Source organism: Oryctolagus cuniculus, chromosome X, assembly GCF_964237555.1.
Source record: "Oryctolagus cuniculus chromosome X, mOryCun1.1, whole genome shotgun sequence".
Lineage (NCBI taxonomy): Eukaryota > Metazoa > Chordata > Mammalia > Lagomorpha > Leporidae > Oryctolagus > Oryctolagus cuniculus.
The window spans coordinates 124,956,726-124,970,650 of record NC_091453.1 but is presented as its reverse complement, the minus strand read 5'-3'; positions in this window follow the sequence as shown (position 1 = coordinate 124,970,650).

The window sequence follows — 13,925 nt, the reverse complement described above, 5'->3', positions numbered from 1 at the left end:
TCAGAGACTCTCAACACCTGAGTCCATTAAACAATCCATTTGACATCTTTGCCATGTTGCTAGCAATAGTGTTTCTTTATTAATTCCAAGTCATAGCAAATATTCCTTACTCTGCAGACAATTTGAAGGCAACTCCACACTGGCCATTGACTTACTTGTATTACACTCTTGTCCACTTTTGTTGCCCATATCTGGACAGGGAAAGTAACCTTAACAAACTCTGCTCTCTTTTACTGAATGTTTCACCTTGTACCAGACATAAAACCCTGTGATGTGAGTATTATTATTACCAAACTATAGATAGGAAAATCAGCAGTTAGATTCATCATGTAACTTGTCCAAAAATACAAATGAAGCGACAGAGCCAAGATTCAATCCAACTATGAATACAAAACTTAGTGTACTGCCACAACGCTATAGAAGACATCAAGTCTTTCTTGCTACCTATTTTGATAATATGTTCATATGGAGTATCTGTCAGTAGCAAGCATGCTTGGACTCCTTTTAGTTTTTAAAGTTTTATTGACACAAAATTGTACATATTTATTGAATACAATATGATGTTTCTCTTCATGTATACATTGTGTAATGATAAAATTTGGCTAATTAAAATATTGGTCTTCTTAAATATCACTTCTTGGTGATGAGAATGTTCAAAATCCTCTCTTTAAGGCATTTGGAAATTAATCTTCAAAAGATGATCTCACAGAAATTGAGAATAGAATAGTGGTTACCAAATGCTGGGATGAGTAGGGGGAAGAGGCAAAGGGAAAGAGTTGGTCAACAGGTATAAGGTTACAGTTTAAAGGAGGAATACATTCTGGTGCTAAAGGCTAAAAATAATGCAATATGTAACTCAACCAGTTTTAAATCAGGCAGAACTGGGTTTTAGCAACAGCTATTATTATCTCTCCCCACAACTTTGATCAAAAAACTACAACTTTAGAAGGCATAATTTTCTCATTTATAAATTGGCAGGTGAGGGCTGGCACTGTGGCACAGTGGGTTAAAGCCCTGGCCTGCAGTGCTGGCATCCCATATGGGCTCCGGTTCTAGTCCCAGCTGCTCCACTTCCGATCCAGCTCTCTGCTATGGCCTGGGAAAGCAGTAGAAGATGGCCCAAGTCCTTGGGCCCCTGCACCCACATGGAAGACCCAGAAGAGGCTCCTGGCTTTGGATTGGCACAGCTCCAGCCGTTCTGGCCATTTGGAGAGTGAACCAGTGGATGGAAGACCTCTCTCTCTCTCTCTCTCTGTAACTCTGTTTTTCAAATAAATACAAAAAATTGGGGCATGTGGTACATATCTCATAGTATTTGGGTTATGAATTCAGTCAGACAACTATAATAAAGAACCTAGTATCATGCCTGCAGTGTATGTACTGTATGAAAGGTGCTTTCATGATTATTGCTTGCTGTCCTTGCCCTCTTATTATTATTGCTCCCTATCATTGCCCCTCAGCCTCTTCAGCACCCCATTGATGAAGCACATATTACTTCTTTATTTACAGTGATATCTCCCTATAAATATATATCCCTGTAGATACCCTGTGATATTTCCTAAACTAACCAATTTTCTCAATGACCCAACCCACTGCCTGGCACTCAATACTCTTTAGTATCATTTTCCTCCCAACGGCCATAGAAGACATAAACTGGGAATGAAGTTTCTACTTCTGCGTGTTTAGTATTTCAGACTATACTTACCCCCATCCCAGGTGTTTGGAAGCTTCTCAGCCTTTTAGCTAATGGAACATTGAAGGTTGCCCAACACTAACATTTCCAACCAGTCTCTCCTGGCAGGACCTTCCTGAGTAGTTGTAACCCCTGAAACTCAATGTAAAATGATACGCCCCACTATGAGGCAAGACATTCCCTATGTAAAGAAATGCTCAAACAGCATAGCTGTGAACTATAAGAACCATGCAGAGATTGCAGGGTTCACACACTCAGGTACAGCTTCTTGAACTAAATTTATAAAGCTTGAATGACATCAGACTAAAATTCATCTTGGAAAAAGAAGGTCAAAGAATATGGCTTGTCAAACTAAATAAGCTATCTTGCCCTTTTAGAAATAACACAAAGGTTTTGTTAAGCACACAAAACAGTTTTAAGGTCACTTCTAGGAAATATAAATATAAATGCAAATAAATGAATGTGTAGCCCAGAGGAATTTATATTATCCCTGATGAATAAAATGATACAGAAGGGTGTATTTTTTGTTTTTATATTATTTTTTTTATCTTCAGCTTTCTAAAAATTTAATTTCATAATAGTTTTTTTATTTTTTCCCCAAAGAAACCTTTTATTTAATGAGTACAAATTTCATAAGTATAACTTTAGGAATATAGTGATTCATCCCACCATGCCTGCCCTCCCACCCCTACTCCAACCCTACCTCCTCCTCCCTCTCCCATTCCCAATGCCATTCTCCATTAAGATTCATTTTCAATTAACTTTATACACAGAAGACCAACTCTATACTAAGTAAAGAGTTCAACAATTTCCACACACACACATACACACAAAAAATGCTTTGAGAACTGAAGAGCCAAAGTGGCTCCATTTTAAAAGACAGCCTCCATTTTCCTGTAGCAGGCCTGAGCCCTTGTAAAAGCAGACATTCCAGGAATACCAAAGCTTGCCAAGGACAGCTTAGTGGAGGTTACCAAATAAGGTAACTCTCTGAACCTAGGCCAGTTGGAGACCACCTCACCCAACTAAGAGTACCCGGAACAGCCCTGTCCAACCACAAAAGACCCCATACTGTAAACCCCTGCTGACTTATTTTCCCTTTAAAAGCATCCCCTAACAAAGCCCAGGGCTTCCTCCATCCTCTGCTGCACTGGTTGGTTGGATGAGGTCCCTGCCGCGGGTTGTACTTTCAAAATAAACCTTGCTTTTGCATTTCGGAGTGCTTGAGTTGCTCGAGACTTTTTGGGGATCCGTGATCTGGGCACATCAAGAACAAGTTTTGGGGCTGGCTCTGTGGCTCAGGGGGTTAATGCCCTGGCCTGAAGCACCAGCATCCCATTTGGGCGCTGGTTCCAGTCCCGGCTGCTCCTCTTCTGATCCAGCTCTCTACTGTGGCCTGGGAAAGCAGGAGAAGATGGCCCAAGTCCTTGGGCCCCTGTACCCACGTGGGAGACCCGGAAGAAGCTCCTGGCTCCTGGCTTCAGATCGGCGCAGCTTCAGCCATTGCGGCCAATCGGGGAGTGAGCCATTAGATGGAAGATCTCTCTCTCTGACTCTCCTCTCTCTATGTAACTCTGACTTTCAAATAAATAAATCTTTTTTTTAAAAGAACAAGTTTTGCAGTTAATTCTCATAATGTAACTCACTGAAGACAGAAGTCCTGCATGAGGAGTAAGTGCAGTGACTCCTGTTGTTAACTAACAATTGACACTCTTATGTATGACATAACTGATCACCTGAGGCTCTTCACATGAGCTGCCTAGGCTATGGAAGACTTTTGAATGCACAAACTCTATCAGTATTTGGACAAGGCCATAAGCAAAGTGGAAGTCCTCTCCTCCCTTTAGAGAAAAGTATACCCTTCTTTGATGGCCACTTCTTTCCAGTGTGGTCTCTCTCACAGAGACGCTTCATGTAGGACATTTTTTTTTTTTTTTGCTACAGTGTCTTGGCTTTCTGTGACTGAAACGCTTTCATGGGCTTTTCAGCCAGACCAGGAAGACCTCAGGGCTGATTCTGAGGTCAAAGTGCTATTTAAAGGGATTGTCATTCTATGGGTCTACTGTATGGACTGCTTCCCATGTTGGAACATCTCTGCTTTTTAATTCTATCTATTATTATTACCAGACATATGATCTTATTTATATGATCACTTTAACACTTAATCCTATCTATATAATCATTTTAACATTTAATATGTTCAATTTAACACTTAAGATGGCATTTTTACCAACCAGCTTTATGGGATTTGGGGTCCCATGGCAAGTTTTTAAACTGTACCCTTAGAAGTAAGTCCGTAGGAATGTATGCAGAACTATACAGCTTTAAAGTATAAAATTACAAAACAAAAATTGTGGGGTAGAAATACAAAGAATTCCCATATACTCCTTACCTCTTTTCTCCTATTAACATATTAGTTTCTTTGCCAAAATGTTTTTTTTTTTTCAGTTGGGTCATTCAATAAGTGACAACAATATTTTCATTCTAAAAGTGAGGGGGCTTTAATCACATGCTAATAACATTATAATGATATTCCTTAAAAATTTATTGACTAAAAGACAGAAATTGAATCAAAAAGTTTTTTTCCAAGATCATCTATAATATGGCTTTTAAAAAAGATTCCTTCCTTCCTTCTTTCTTTTCTTTTCTTTTCTTTTTTCTTTTTTTTCCCTTCCCTTCCCTTCCCTTCCCTTCCCTTCCCTTCCCTTCCCTTCCCTTCCCTTCCCTTCCCTTCCCTTCCCTTCCCTTCCCTTCCCTTCCCTTCCCTTCCCTTCCCTTCCCTTCCCTTCCCTTCCCTTCCCTTCCCTTCCCTTCCCTTCCCTTCCCTTCCCTTCCCTTCCCTTCCCTTCCCTTCCCTTCCCTTCCCTTCCCTTCCTTCTTTCTTTCTTTCTTTCTTTCTTTCTTTCTTTCTTTCTTTCTTTCTTTCTTTCTTTCTTTCTTTCTTTCTTTCTTTTTACAGGCAGAGTGGACAGTGTGAGAGAGAGACAGAGAGAAAGGTCTTCCTTTGCTGTTGGTTCACCCTCCAATAGCCACCGCGGATGGTGCGCTGCGGCCAGCACACTGCGCTGATCTGATGGCAGGAGCCAGGTACTTATCCTGGTCTCCCATGGGGTGCAGGGCCCAAGCACTTGGGCCATCCTCCACTGCACTGCCTGGCCACAGCAGAGAGCTGGCCTGGAAGAGGGGCAACCAGGACAGAATCCGGTGCCCCGACCGGGACTAGAACCCTGTGTGCGGCGCCGCAAGGCAGAGGATTAGCCTAGTGAGCCGTGGTGCTGGCCAAAAAGATTTCTTATTTTATTTATTTGTGAGGTAGAGTTACAGACAGTGAGAAAGATCTTCCTTCTGCTTGTTCGCTCCCCAAATGGCCACAATGGCCAGAGTTGGGTCAATCTGAAGCCAAGAGGCAGGAGCTTCTTCTGGGTCTCCCACGTGGGCCATCTTCTACTGCTTTCTCAGGCTACAGCAGAGAGCTGGATTGGAAGAGGAGCAGCAGAGGCTAGAACCGGTGCCCATATGTAATGCCAGTGCTGCAGGCGGAGTATCAACCCACTGCACCACAGTGCCAACCCCAATAATGACATTTTAAAGCTTGATTTGAGAGACATTTTCCAACTTTACAGAAATTGACATTTGTGTAATATGCATTGTCAAAAGGCATTTTACAAGACAATGACCTTCTGGGAGCTAGTGTTGTCATGTAGCAGGTTAAGCTGCTGCCTGTATGCCTGCATGCCATGTGGGTGCTGGTTCGAGTCCTAGTTGTTCCAATTCTGATCCTGTTCCCTGCTAATGCACCTAGGGAAGCAGCAGATGATGGCTCAAATCCTTGGACCCCTGCCACCCACATGGGAGACCCATATGGAGTTCTGGTTCCTGACTTCTGCCTTGCCCAGCCATAGCCATTGCAGCCATTTTGGAGTGAACCCGTGAATGGGAGATCTCTGTACCTCTGTATCTATGTATCCATGTATCTATGTATGTATGTATCTATTTTTTAAAAATAACCTTTTTTATGCAGTATTGAAAGGGATGATCTAATATACTGTGGTTAAAAGAGATAATACCAAATTACCAAATAGTGGTTATCTGAGAATTATTTCTGAGTTTCTTTTTTTTTTTTTTGACAGGCAGAGTGGATAGTGAGAGAGAGAGACAGAGAGAAAGGTCTTCCTTTTGCCGTTGGTTCACCCTCCAATGGCTGCCACGGCTGGCGTGCTGCGGCCAGCGCACCGCGCTGATCCGAAGCCAGGAGCCAGGTACTTCTCCTGGTCTCCCATGGGGTACAGGGCCCAAGTACTTGGGCCATCCTCCACCGCCTTCCTGGGCCACAGCAGAGAGCTGGCCTGGAAGAGGGGCAACCGGGACAGAATCCGGCACCCCAACCAGGACCAGAACCTTGTGTGCCGGCGCCACTAGGTGGAGGATTAGCCTAGTGAGCCGCGGCGCTGGCCCTGAGTTTCTTACGGATGGTGGTGTTCATGATAGACAGACTATCAGACAGCACCCCAGTATCCCACCTCCTGGTATTCATCCTTGTAGAATCATCTTCCTTTGAATGTTGGTAGCATTTGCGACATCTAACGAATTGAAAATGGCAAAGGTAATAGGATATCATTTCCATCATTACATTATGTAAGATTATAACTTTCATCTTGCTAGCAGATTTATCCCTTGCTAGCTTTAATGAAGGCAGATTCTAAGTTATGAGTTGCCCCATGGATGTTTCTACATGGCAATGCCTTAAGGTCTATCTCCATCCAATAACTTGAGTGTGGCTGAAGCTCAAGTCCAAACCCCAAAAGAACTAAATGTTGTCAACAGTTCCATAAGTGAGCCTGGAAATGCATCTGAGTCAAGCTTTGGATGAGAAACCAGCCCTGGCCAATATTGTGACTGTAGCCTCATAGGAAATCCTGAAGCAGAGGAACAATCTAAACTGTACCAGGATTTCTGGTACAAACTGTCATTTAGGTAGTCTGTCATTTTGGACTGAAAAGGTTGCGGTAATGATATATAACAATAGAAAAGTAATATTCTAAAATAACAGTAGTGATTGCATTCATGATTTAATGCCATTAGGCACTCTGGTAGGTGATAATATAGCTAGCTAACTGTAAATGCATGAATGGATGGATAGATAGATAGATGATAGATAGACAGATAGAGTAAGCTATAGTTTGGAAATTATTTCAATACGTAGCCTAAGGTTTCACGTCATGAGGTTTGATCCCTATCGTTACTTAGTAAGAAAATGGACAGACACTTAATCTATGATGTTTAGAGGTAGAGCCTTTGTAAAGTGGTTAATATTTGATTAGGTCAATAGGGTGGAACCCTCAGGGTTTTATAAGAGCAGAGACCAAAAGAAACAGACATACACTTGAACACCCTGTCTCTTGCCCTGTGTCACTATGGACTCCTCTCAGGAATTTGTCAGCAATAAGACCATTAGCAGAACCCTTAGTGAACCCTTGACCTTATACCTCCAGAACCATGAGCCAAAATAAACTCTCTTAATTTATAATTAAAGTAGATTGAATCAAGTATTTTTATAGAAATGAAAATTGATCTAATACAGAATGATAGTTGCTAAATCTTCAAAATAATCTCATGAGTTAAGAACTGTTATTATTCTTATACACATGAAAAATCTAAGACAGAAAAAAATTATTTTTTAAAGGATTTATTTTTTTGGCCAGCGCCGTGGCTCACTAGGCTAATCCTCCACCTGTGGCGCCGGTACCCCAGGTTCCAGTCCCGGTTGGGGCTCTGGTTCTGTCCCGGTTGCTCCTCTTCCAGTCCAGCTCTCTGCTGTGGCCCGGGAAGGCAGTAGAGGATTGTCCAAGTGCTTGGGCCCTGCACCTGCATGGGAGACCAGGAGGAGGCACCTGACTCCTGGCTTTGGATCAGTGCAGTTCCGGCCGTAGCGGCCAACAGAAGGAAGACTTTTCTGTCTCTCTTTCTCTCATTGTCTAACTCTGCATGTCAAAAAAAAGAATTTTTTTATTTTTTGAAAATCAGAGAGAGAGGGAAAGAGAGAGAAATGGATTGAGAGAATCTTCCATCCTCTGGTGCAGTCCCCAGCTGGCTGCAACAGTCAGTGCTGCGCCAGGCTGGAGCTTCATCCAGGTTTCCCACACGGGTGGCAGGGGCCCGAAACCTTGAGCCATCTTCCACTGCTTTTCCCAGGCCATTAGCAGGGAGCTAAATCACAACTAAAGCAGCTGGGAATTCAAACCAGCACCCATATGGGATGCCAGTGTTGCAGGCAGTAGCTTTACCTGCCGTGCCACGATGCAGGCCCTAGAACACTGTCTTTTATCTAAGGTTCCGTAACTGCTGTTTTCCTAAGTCCATACTGATGATTTCCTCACTGCATTATATTAGTTGTTATTTAGCAAAAAATAAGGTAAATTGATTACAGAGTAGGGTAGAAATGAATGAACTAACAAATAAATGAACAAAGCCAAAAATGTGATAAATTAGATAAAATTTTTGAAGGACTGGAGGTACTTGGCTAAGCTTACTACAGGTTCTTCCCTCCATGGGTGAAAGAATTCAAACTGGAGGGATAAACATGTACAGGACAGCAGGATTTATTTGGAGCAAGACAAAAATGCAAGCTCAAAAACCAAGTCATGCATGAACCAAAAAGCTAAAAAACAAACAAAAAATTCAAAAAGGCCTCTATGAAAAGTTCCTCTGCAAGGAAAAATGTCCAACAGTGAAAAGCAATCCATGATGGAAAAAGCCCTGACAAAGCAGAAAGCCCCCTTGAACCAAGAAAAAGTGATTTTTAAAAAGCCCTATAAACTAGGTTAGAGCTTCTCTTTACACCCTCTATAGGCATTAGGGATGTCCAGGGTGGAGTCTAGTCGAATATTCAGAGGGATATAATTATGCTTGTGGCTGGAGCACTGCCCATTTCCATGCCCACTTTAGGAAATAGCAGAAGTGTTATGGTGTCAGGTGCATAATAGGAGTAGGCATGCCCCACGGTAGTTTTATCATAATGACATTATAATGAGTTAATGGTCATGGAGGGAGGGAGAACACATCCTGTAGCCACGTTTGTTATTTCTAGTTAGGGCTGCATGCAGTTTTGTAGCATTGTAGAACTTGCGTTTCTGCTGCTGGGCTGGGGCAGCAGTTTGCTGGGGCATGGACGCTGGGCCTGCACCGTGCACAGAAAGGGAAGCCAGGCCTGTGCATAGAAAGGAAAGAGAGCCCGGATGGAGCCCAGAAGGGGGCCCATCACGTAGGCCAGGCCAGGCTGTCCTATGGGCCAACTGAGTACGCGTTGCGGTGGAAATCATTTTCTGGAGCTGTCAACCCAGGACCTCCTCCGCAGCCGGTGAGGAGCTGTCGGCCTGAGGGCTCAAACACTCGGGAGGTTTGACTGGGGCTATCAGATCGCAGTTCTGCCCCAAGCGCCAAAGCCCAGCTCTGCTGGAGCTATCAATCACCAACCCATTCCTGTTGGGCAGGGTGAGCTGGAATGTCAGACCTTAGCTTTTCCCCATAACTAGCCGCTCCCCCAAACAAAATTGTGTCTGTCAGTTTTCCTGTGCATAATCTAATGTGCTGTCATACAGGTATTAGGTTGTATTATTCTAAATACATTTAAGATGAATTTGCTTTGTTTTTCAAAAAATTATTTGTGACACTAACAGAAATAAAATCACTAAATCAAGAGCTTTTTCTTTTCAAGCAGTGATTTTAAACATCATTTCTTTGGTATATTATCTATTGACATTTTCAGATTGTATTTATACCTAACATCTTTGTCTCCCATTTCCTATCTCTGTACCACCAATCTGAATTATTACAAAATTAACTATAAAGAGCTCAACATCACTATCCATAAGGGAGATGCAAATCAAAACTAGAATGAGATATCACCTCACCCCTCTAAGAATGCCTAAAATCCGAAACACAGAGAGTAAGACATGCTGGTGAGGATGTTGAGAAAGGGGGACACTTATACACTGGTGGGAATGTAAATTAGTGTGGACACTGTGGAAATTGGTGTGGAAATGTCTTTAAAAAACTAGAAATAGACTTCCCATATGATCCAGCAATCCCACTACTGTATATACACCCAATACTGTGTATACATCCAAAAGACTTGAATACAATGTATCAAAGAGATATCTGAACCACCAAGTGTATGGCAGCACTGTTCACAATGGCCAAAATATGGAATCAACCAACATGTCCATCAGCAGATGAATGGATAAAGAAAATGTGATACACACACACACACACACACACACACACACTGGAATATTATGCATCTATGAAAAAGAATGGGATTCTATCATTTGCAGCAAAATGGACGCAACTGGAGGACATCATGTTGAGTGAAACATGCTGGACCCAGAAAGACAAATACCACATGTTCTCCCTTATATGTGGGAGCTGAAGTTTTAAAAAAAATGTTTCTGTGTATCAGTTTGTTGCAAATATAATTCTGTAAAATTTTCTTTTATACCTTTGTGAGACCAATGGTTAAGAATGTTATACTTAGTATAGTTTTGATGATCTGTGATTACTTTAAAACTTACTGTATATGGGTGCAATGGCCATTTTTCCATTCAATTATTGTTTATAGCCATTATCTGCATTCCCAATAAACTAGGGTCTTTTTTCTTTTTACTTGTTAAACTTCTTATTTGGTAAAGTATTAAGCCTTTTTCTCTGTAATGTACATTTAAAATATGTTCTCTCAAAAACTAAAAGAAGAGAAGAAAGGGACAAGGAAGGAGAGTGGGAAGGAAAGGGAGGGTGGAAGGGAGTATCGTGATGTTCTCAGAATTGTAGACACAAAGCACATATGTTTATTGAAAACTAATTTAAAGAAACATTTTTCTGATCAAATTTGCAGCCTACTACCAAGAAAAATAATGGGAAAATTAGAATATAGGTCAGTAGAAAATATATAGATTGAAATATGGGGAGAAAGAAGGATAGAAAATTGAGATGATCTTAAGAATCATCAGGAAATTAAATGATAAAGTATGTAGAATATGAGTAGAGATTTTTCCGAGTCTAATGGAGTATCAGAAATCATTTTGAGAGTAGGCATTTGGTATCGTTGTCACAACACCACTTGGGACTCCCATGTCATATTTTAGAGTGTCCAATTCCTGCTTCCTGCTGATGAACACTGAGAGTGAGCACGTGATGGCACAAATAGTAGAGTGCCTACCACTCACCTAAGAGATTAGGATTGTATTCTAGGCTAGGATTGAGTTCCTGGTTCCCGGCTTTGGCCAGTTGTCCAGCCCTAGCCATTGCAGGCATTTGGGAAGTGAAGAGTAAAGCAGCAAGACTCAAAATCTCCGTCTGTCTTTCAAACTCACTACCTGTATATTTCTTTCTCTCACTTTCTTTCTCATAAAATAATTTTAAAAAAATAAATCACTCTCAACCCCAAGCAGAGTAAAGAACAAAAATTGCACTAGATACATATTAATAACTTTCCAGAAAACAAAAGACAAGAACAAAATCCTACTACAGCTAGAGAAACAAAGCATGTTATTATCAAAGGAAGAACAATGATATCTATGGGTAATTGTTCAACTAAAATAAAGAACCCAAAACAAAGTGTAATTATATTTTATATAACACCAGAAGAAAATAACTATCAACATAGAATTCTAAATCTATTTAACATGCCCTTCAAAAGTCAATTAAAATTGTATGCACAAAAAAAGCTAAGAAATTCATTACCAGCAGAAAGATATAAGAAAATATAGGGAGCTTTTTAAGAAGGAAAATTATTTCAGTGTGAAATGAGAAAACAAAGGAAGGCCTAAAAGGCAATGAGGGGCTGGCTCTGAGGCTCACTTGGCTAATCTTCCGCCTGCGGCGCTGGCACACCGGGTTCTAGTCCCGGTCAGGGCGCCGGATTCTGTACAGGTTGCTCCTCTTCCAGTCCAGCTCTCTGCTGTGGCCTGGGAAGGCAGTGGAGGATGGCCCAAGTGCTTGGGCCCTGAGCCTGCATGGGAGACCAGGAGGAAGCACCTGGCTCCTGGCTTCAGATCAGCACAGCGCGCCAGCAGTAGCAGCCATTTGGGGGATGAATCAATGGAAAAAGGAAGACCTTTCTCTCTGTCTCTCACTTTCTCACTGACTAGCTCTGCCTGTCAAAAAAAAAAAAAAAAGACAATGAGGCTAGATAAAAATTGGCCATACAAATATAATAAAAATGTTTTGTGGGGTTTGAAAGAGAGAAAATTTAAATATATAAAAATTAGAGCACAGGAAATGGGTAAAAAAGTACAAAAATATATATCAACATTGTAATAGCAAAAACTTAAAGCAACTCAAATTCTAAAAACTAAAGAATGGGTAACTAAATTATCTTAGATCACATTAAAATCAGAAAATGAATGAGCTATAGCTATACACTTCAGCATAAATAAACTATAACAGTACAAGTTTGGCTTAAACCCATGCAAAGTTTTTCATAGTTCATATTTTCCATGAACATTTTGAAGTGGCCCTCACATAACTGTTAAAATCAAGAAGTAAGAGAAAGATTAAAAATAAATCTGGGAAGCATTTTGCACTCTAGAAGAAGCAAGGGCATAGGTAGATGGGAAAAGCTCAAAGGCCATTTCAATGATATTGGAAATGTCCCAGTTTCAAAGCTGGTTGGTGAATTCCTATGTTTACATTTTCTTATTACATTTCCTAATTGTTACTTATATTCTTAGCCATTTACTGATTTTCTTTCAGATAGTGGAGATAAATATTTATTAAGACAACACAATAGAAAACATTCAAAAATGCAGATTTTTAAGTCTAATGCTTTACATTTTGTTTTTCTAAATCAAAAACAAAAAACAGAAACATCTTGTGTGTCAGTTTCACTGCAAATATAGTGTTTTGTCAAACCTGTTGTATTTTTTAAAGTTGTACTTATTTGTATGAACGGCAGAGTTATAGAGAGATGCAGAGACACAGAGAAAATCTTGATCTGCTGGTTCACTACCCAGATGACTGCAACAACCAGGGCTGGGTCAAGCCAAAGCCAGGAGCCAGGAGCTTCATCTGGGTCTCCCACATGGGTGGTAGGGGCCCAAGCACCTGGGCCATCTTCCACTGCTTTCCCAGGCCATTATCACAGAGCTAGATCAGAAGGGAAGCAGCCAGGACACAAACCAGTACTCATATGGGATGCCAGTGTCTCAGGTGGCAGCTTTACCAGCTTTACCTGCCACGTCACAATGCTGGCTACTCAAGCTTTGTTTTATTTTTAGTATTTTTTTACAGTTTATTTATTTGAAAGGCAGAAATACAGAAACAGAAGGGGGGAGAGAAAGAGAAAGAGAGAGAGAGAGAGAAAGAGAGAGAGAGAGAGAATCTTCCTTCTGCTGGTTCACTCCCCAAATGGCCACAATGGCAGGGGCTGGGCCAGGGTGAAGCCAGGAACCAGGAGCTTCTTCTGTGTCTCCCATATGGTTGTAGGGCCCCACATACTTGGTCTATCTTCCACTGCTTTCAAAAGTCATTATCAGGGAGCTGGATCAGAAATGGAGCAGAGCCAGGACTCAAACTAGCACCCATAGGGTGTGGCAGCATTATAAATGGAGGCTTAACCTTCTATGCCACAGTGCCCTCAATGCTTGTTTTAAATCGTTGTCAAACAAATTGTTACAAATTATATACTGTAATAGTTTATGATCTGTGACTACTTTAAAATTTATTTTATATGAGTAAAATTGACATCTTTTCCTTTGATTATTCTTTGGTCTATATTCTGCTGAACTATGGTATTTTTACTTTCTCTTTGTTGAACTCTTTATTCATTGAAACATTAAGCCATTGACTATAATGTAAAGTAAAAATGTGTTTTCTCAAAAATGAAAAAAGAAAAAAAGGGCAGTATTATGAAAAGACAACACAAGTGAGTCAACGTTACTTTGTAATTGTTACATATGTGATGACATACCTTGTGTAATCCCAACATAAACAAGCAACACTTTCAAATACAGTATTTTGTGAAAAATTCTAAATGTCATATTATAAGGATATTTGCAATTAGAATGACTAAAAAGAGGTTATATTTATACATAAACCTTTCCTCTTACTCATTATAGGTTTTAATTTTTCATATATGCACAGTTTTGATTCATAGAAACTGTTTCCTCAATAGTTTTAAATGGGAGTGAAAGCAAGTACTGGGGGTTAATGGACCAGTTAAAACAGATTTGACAGT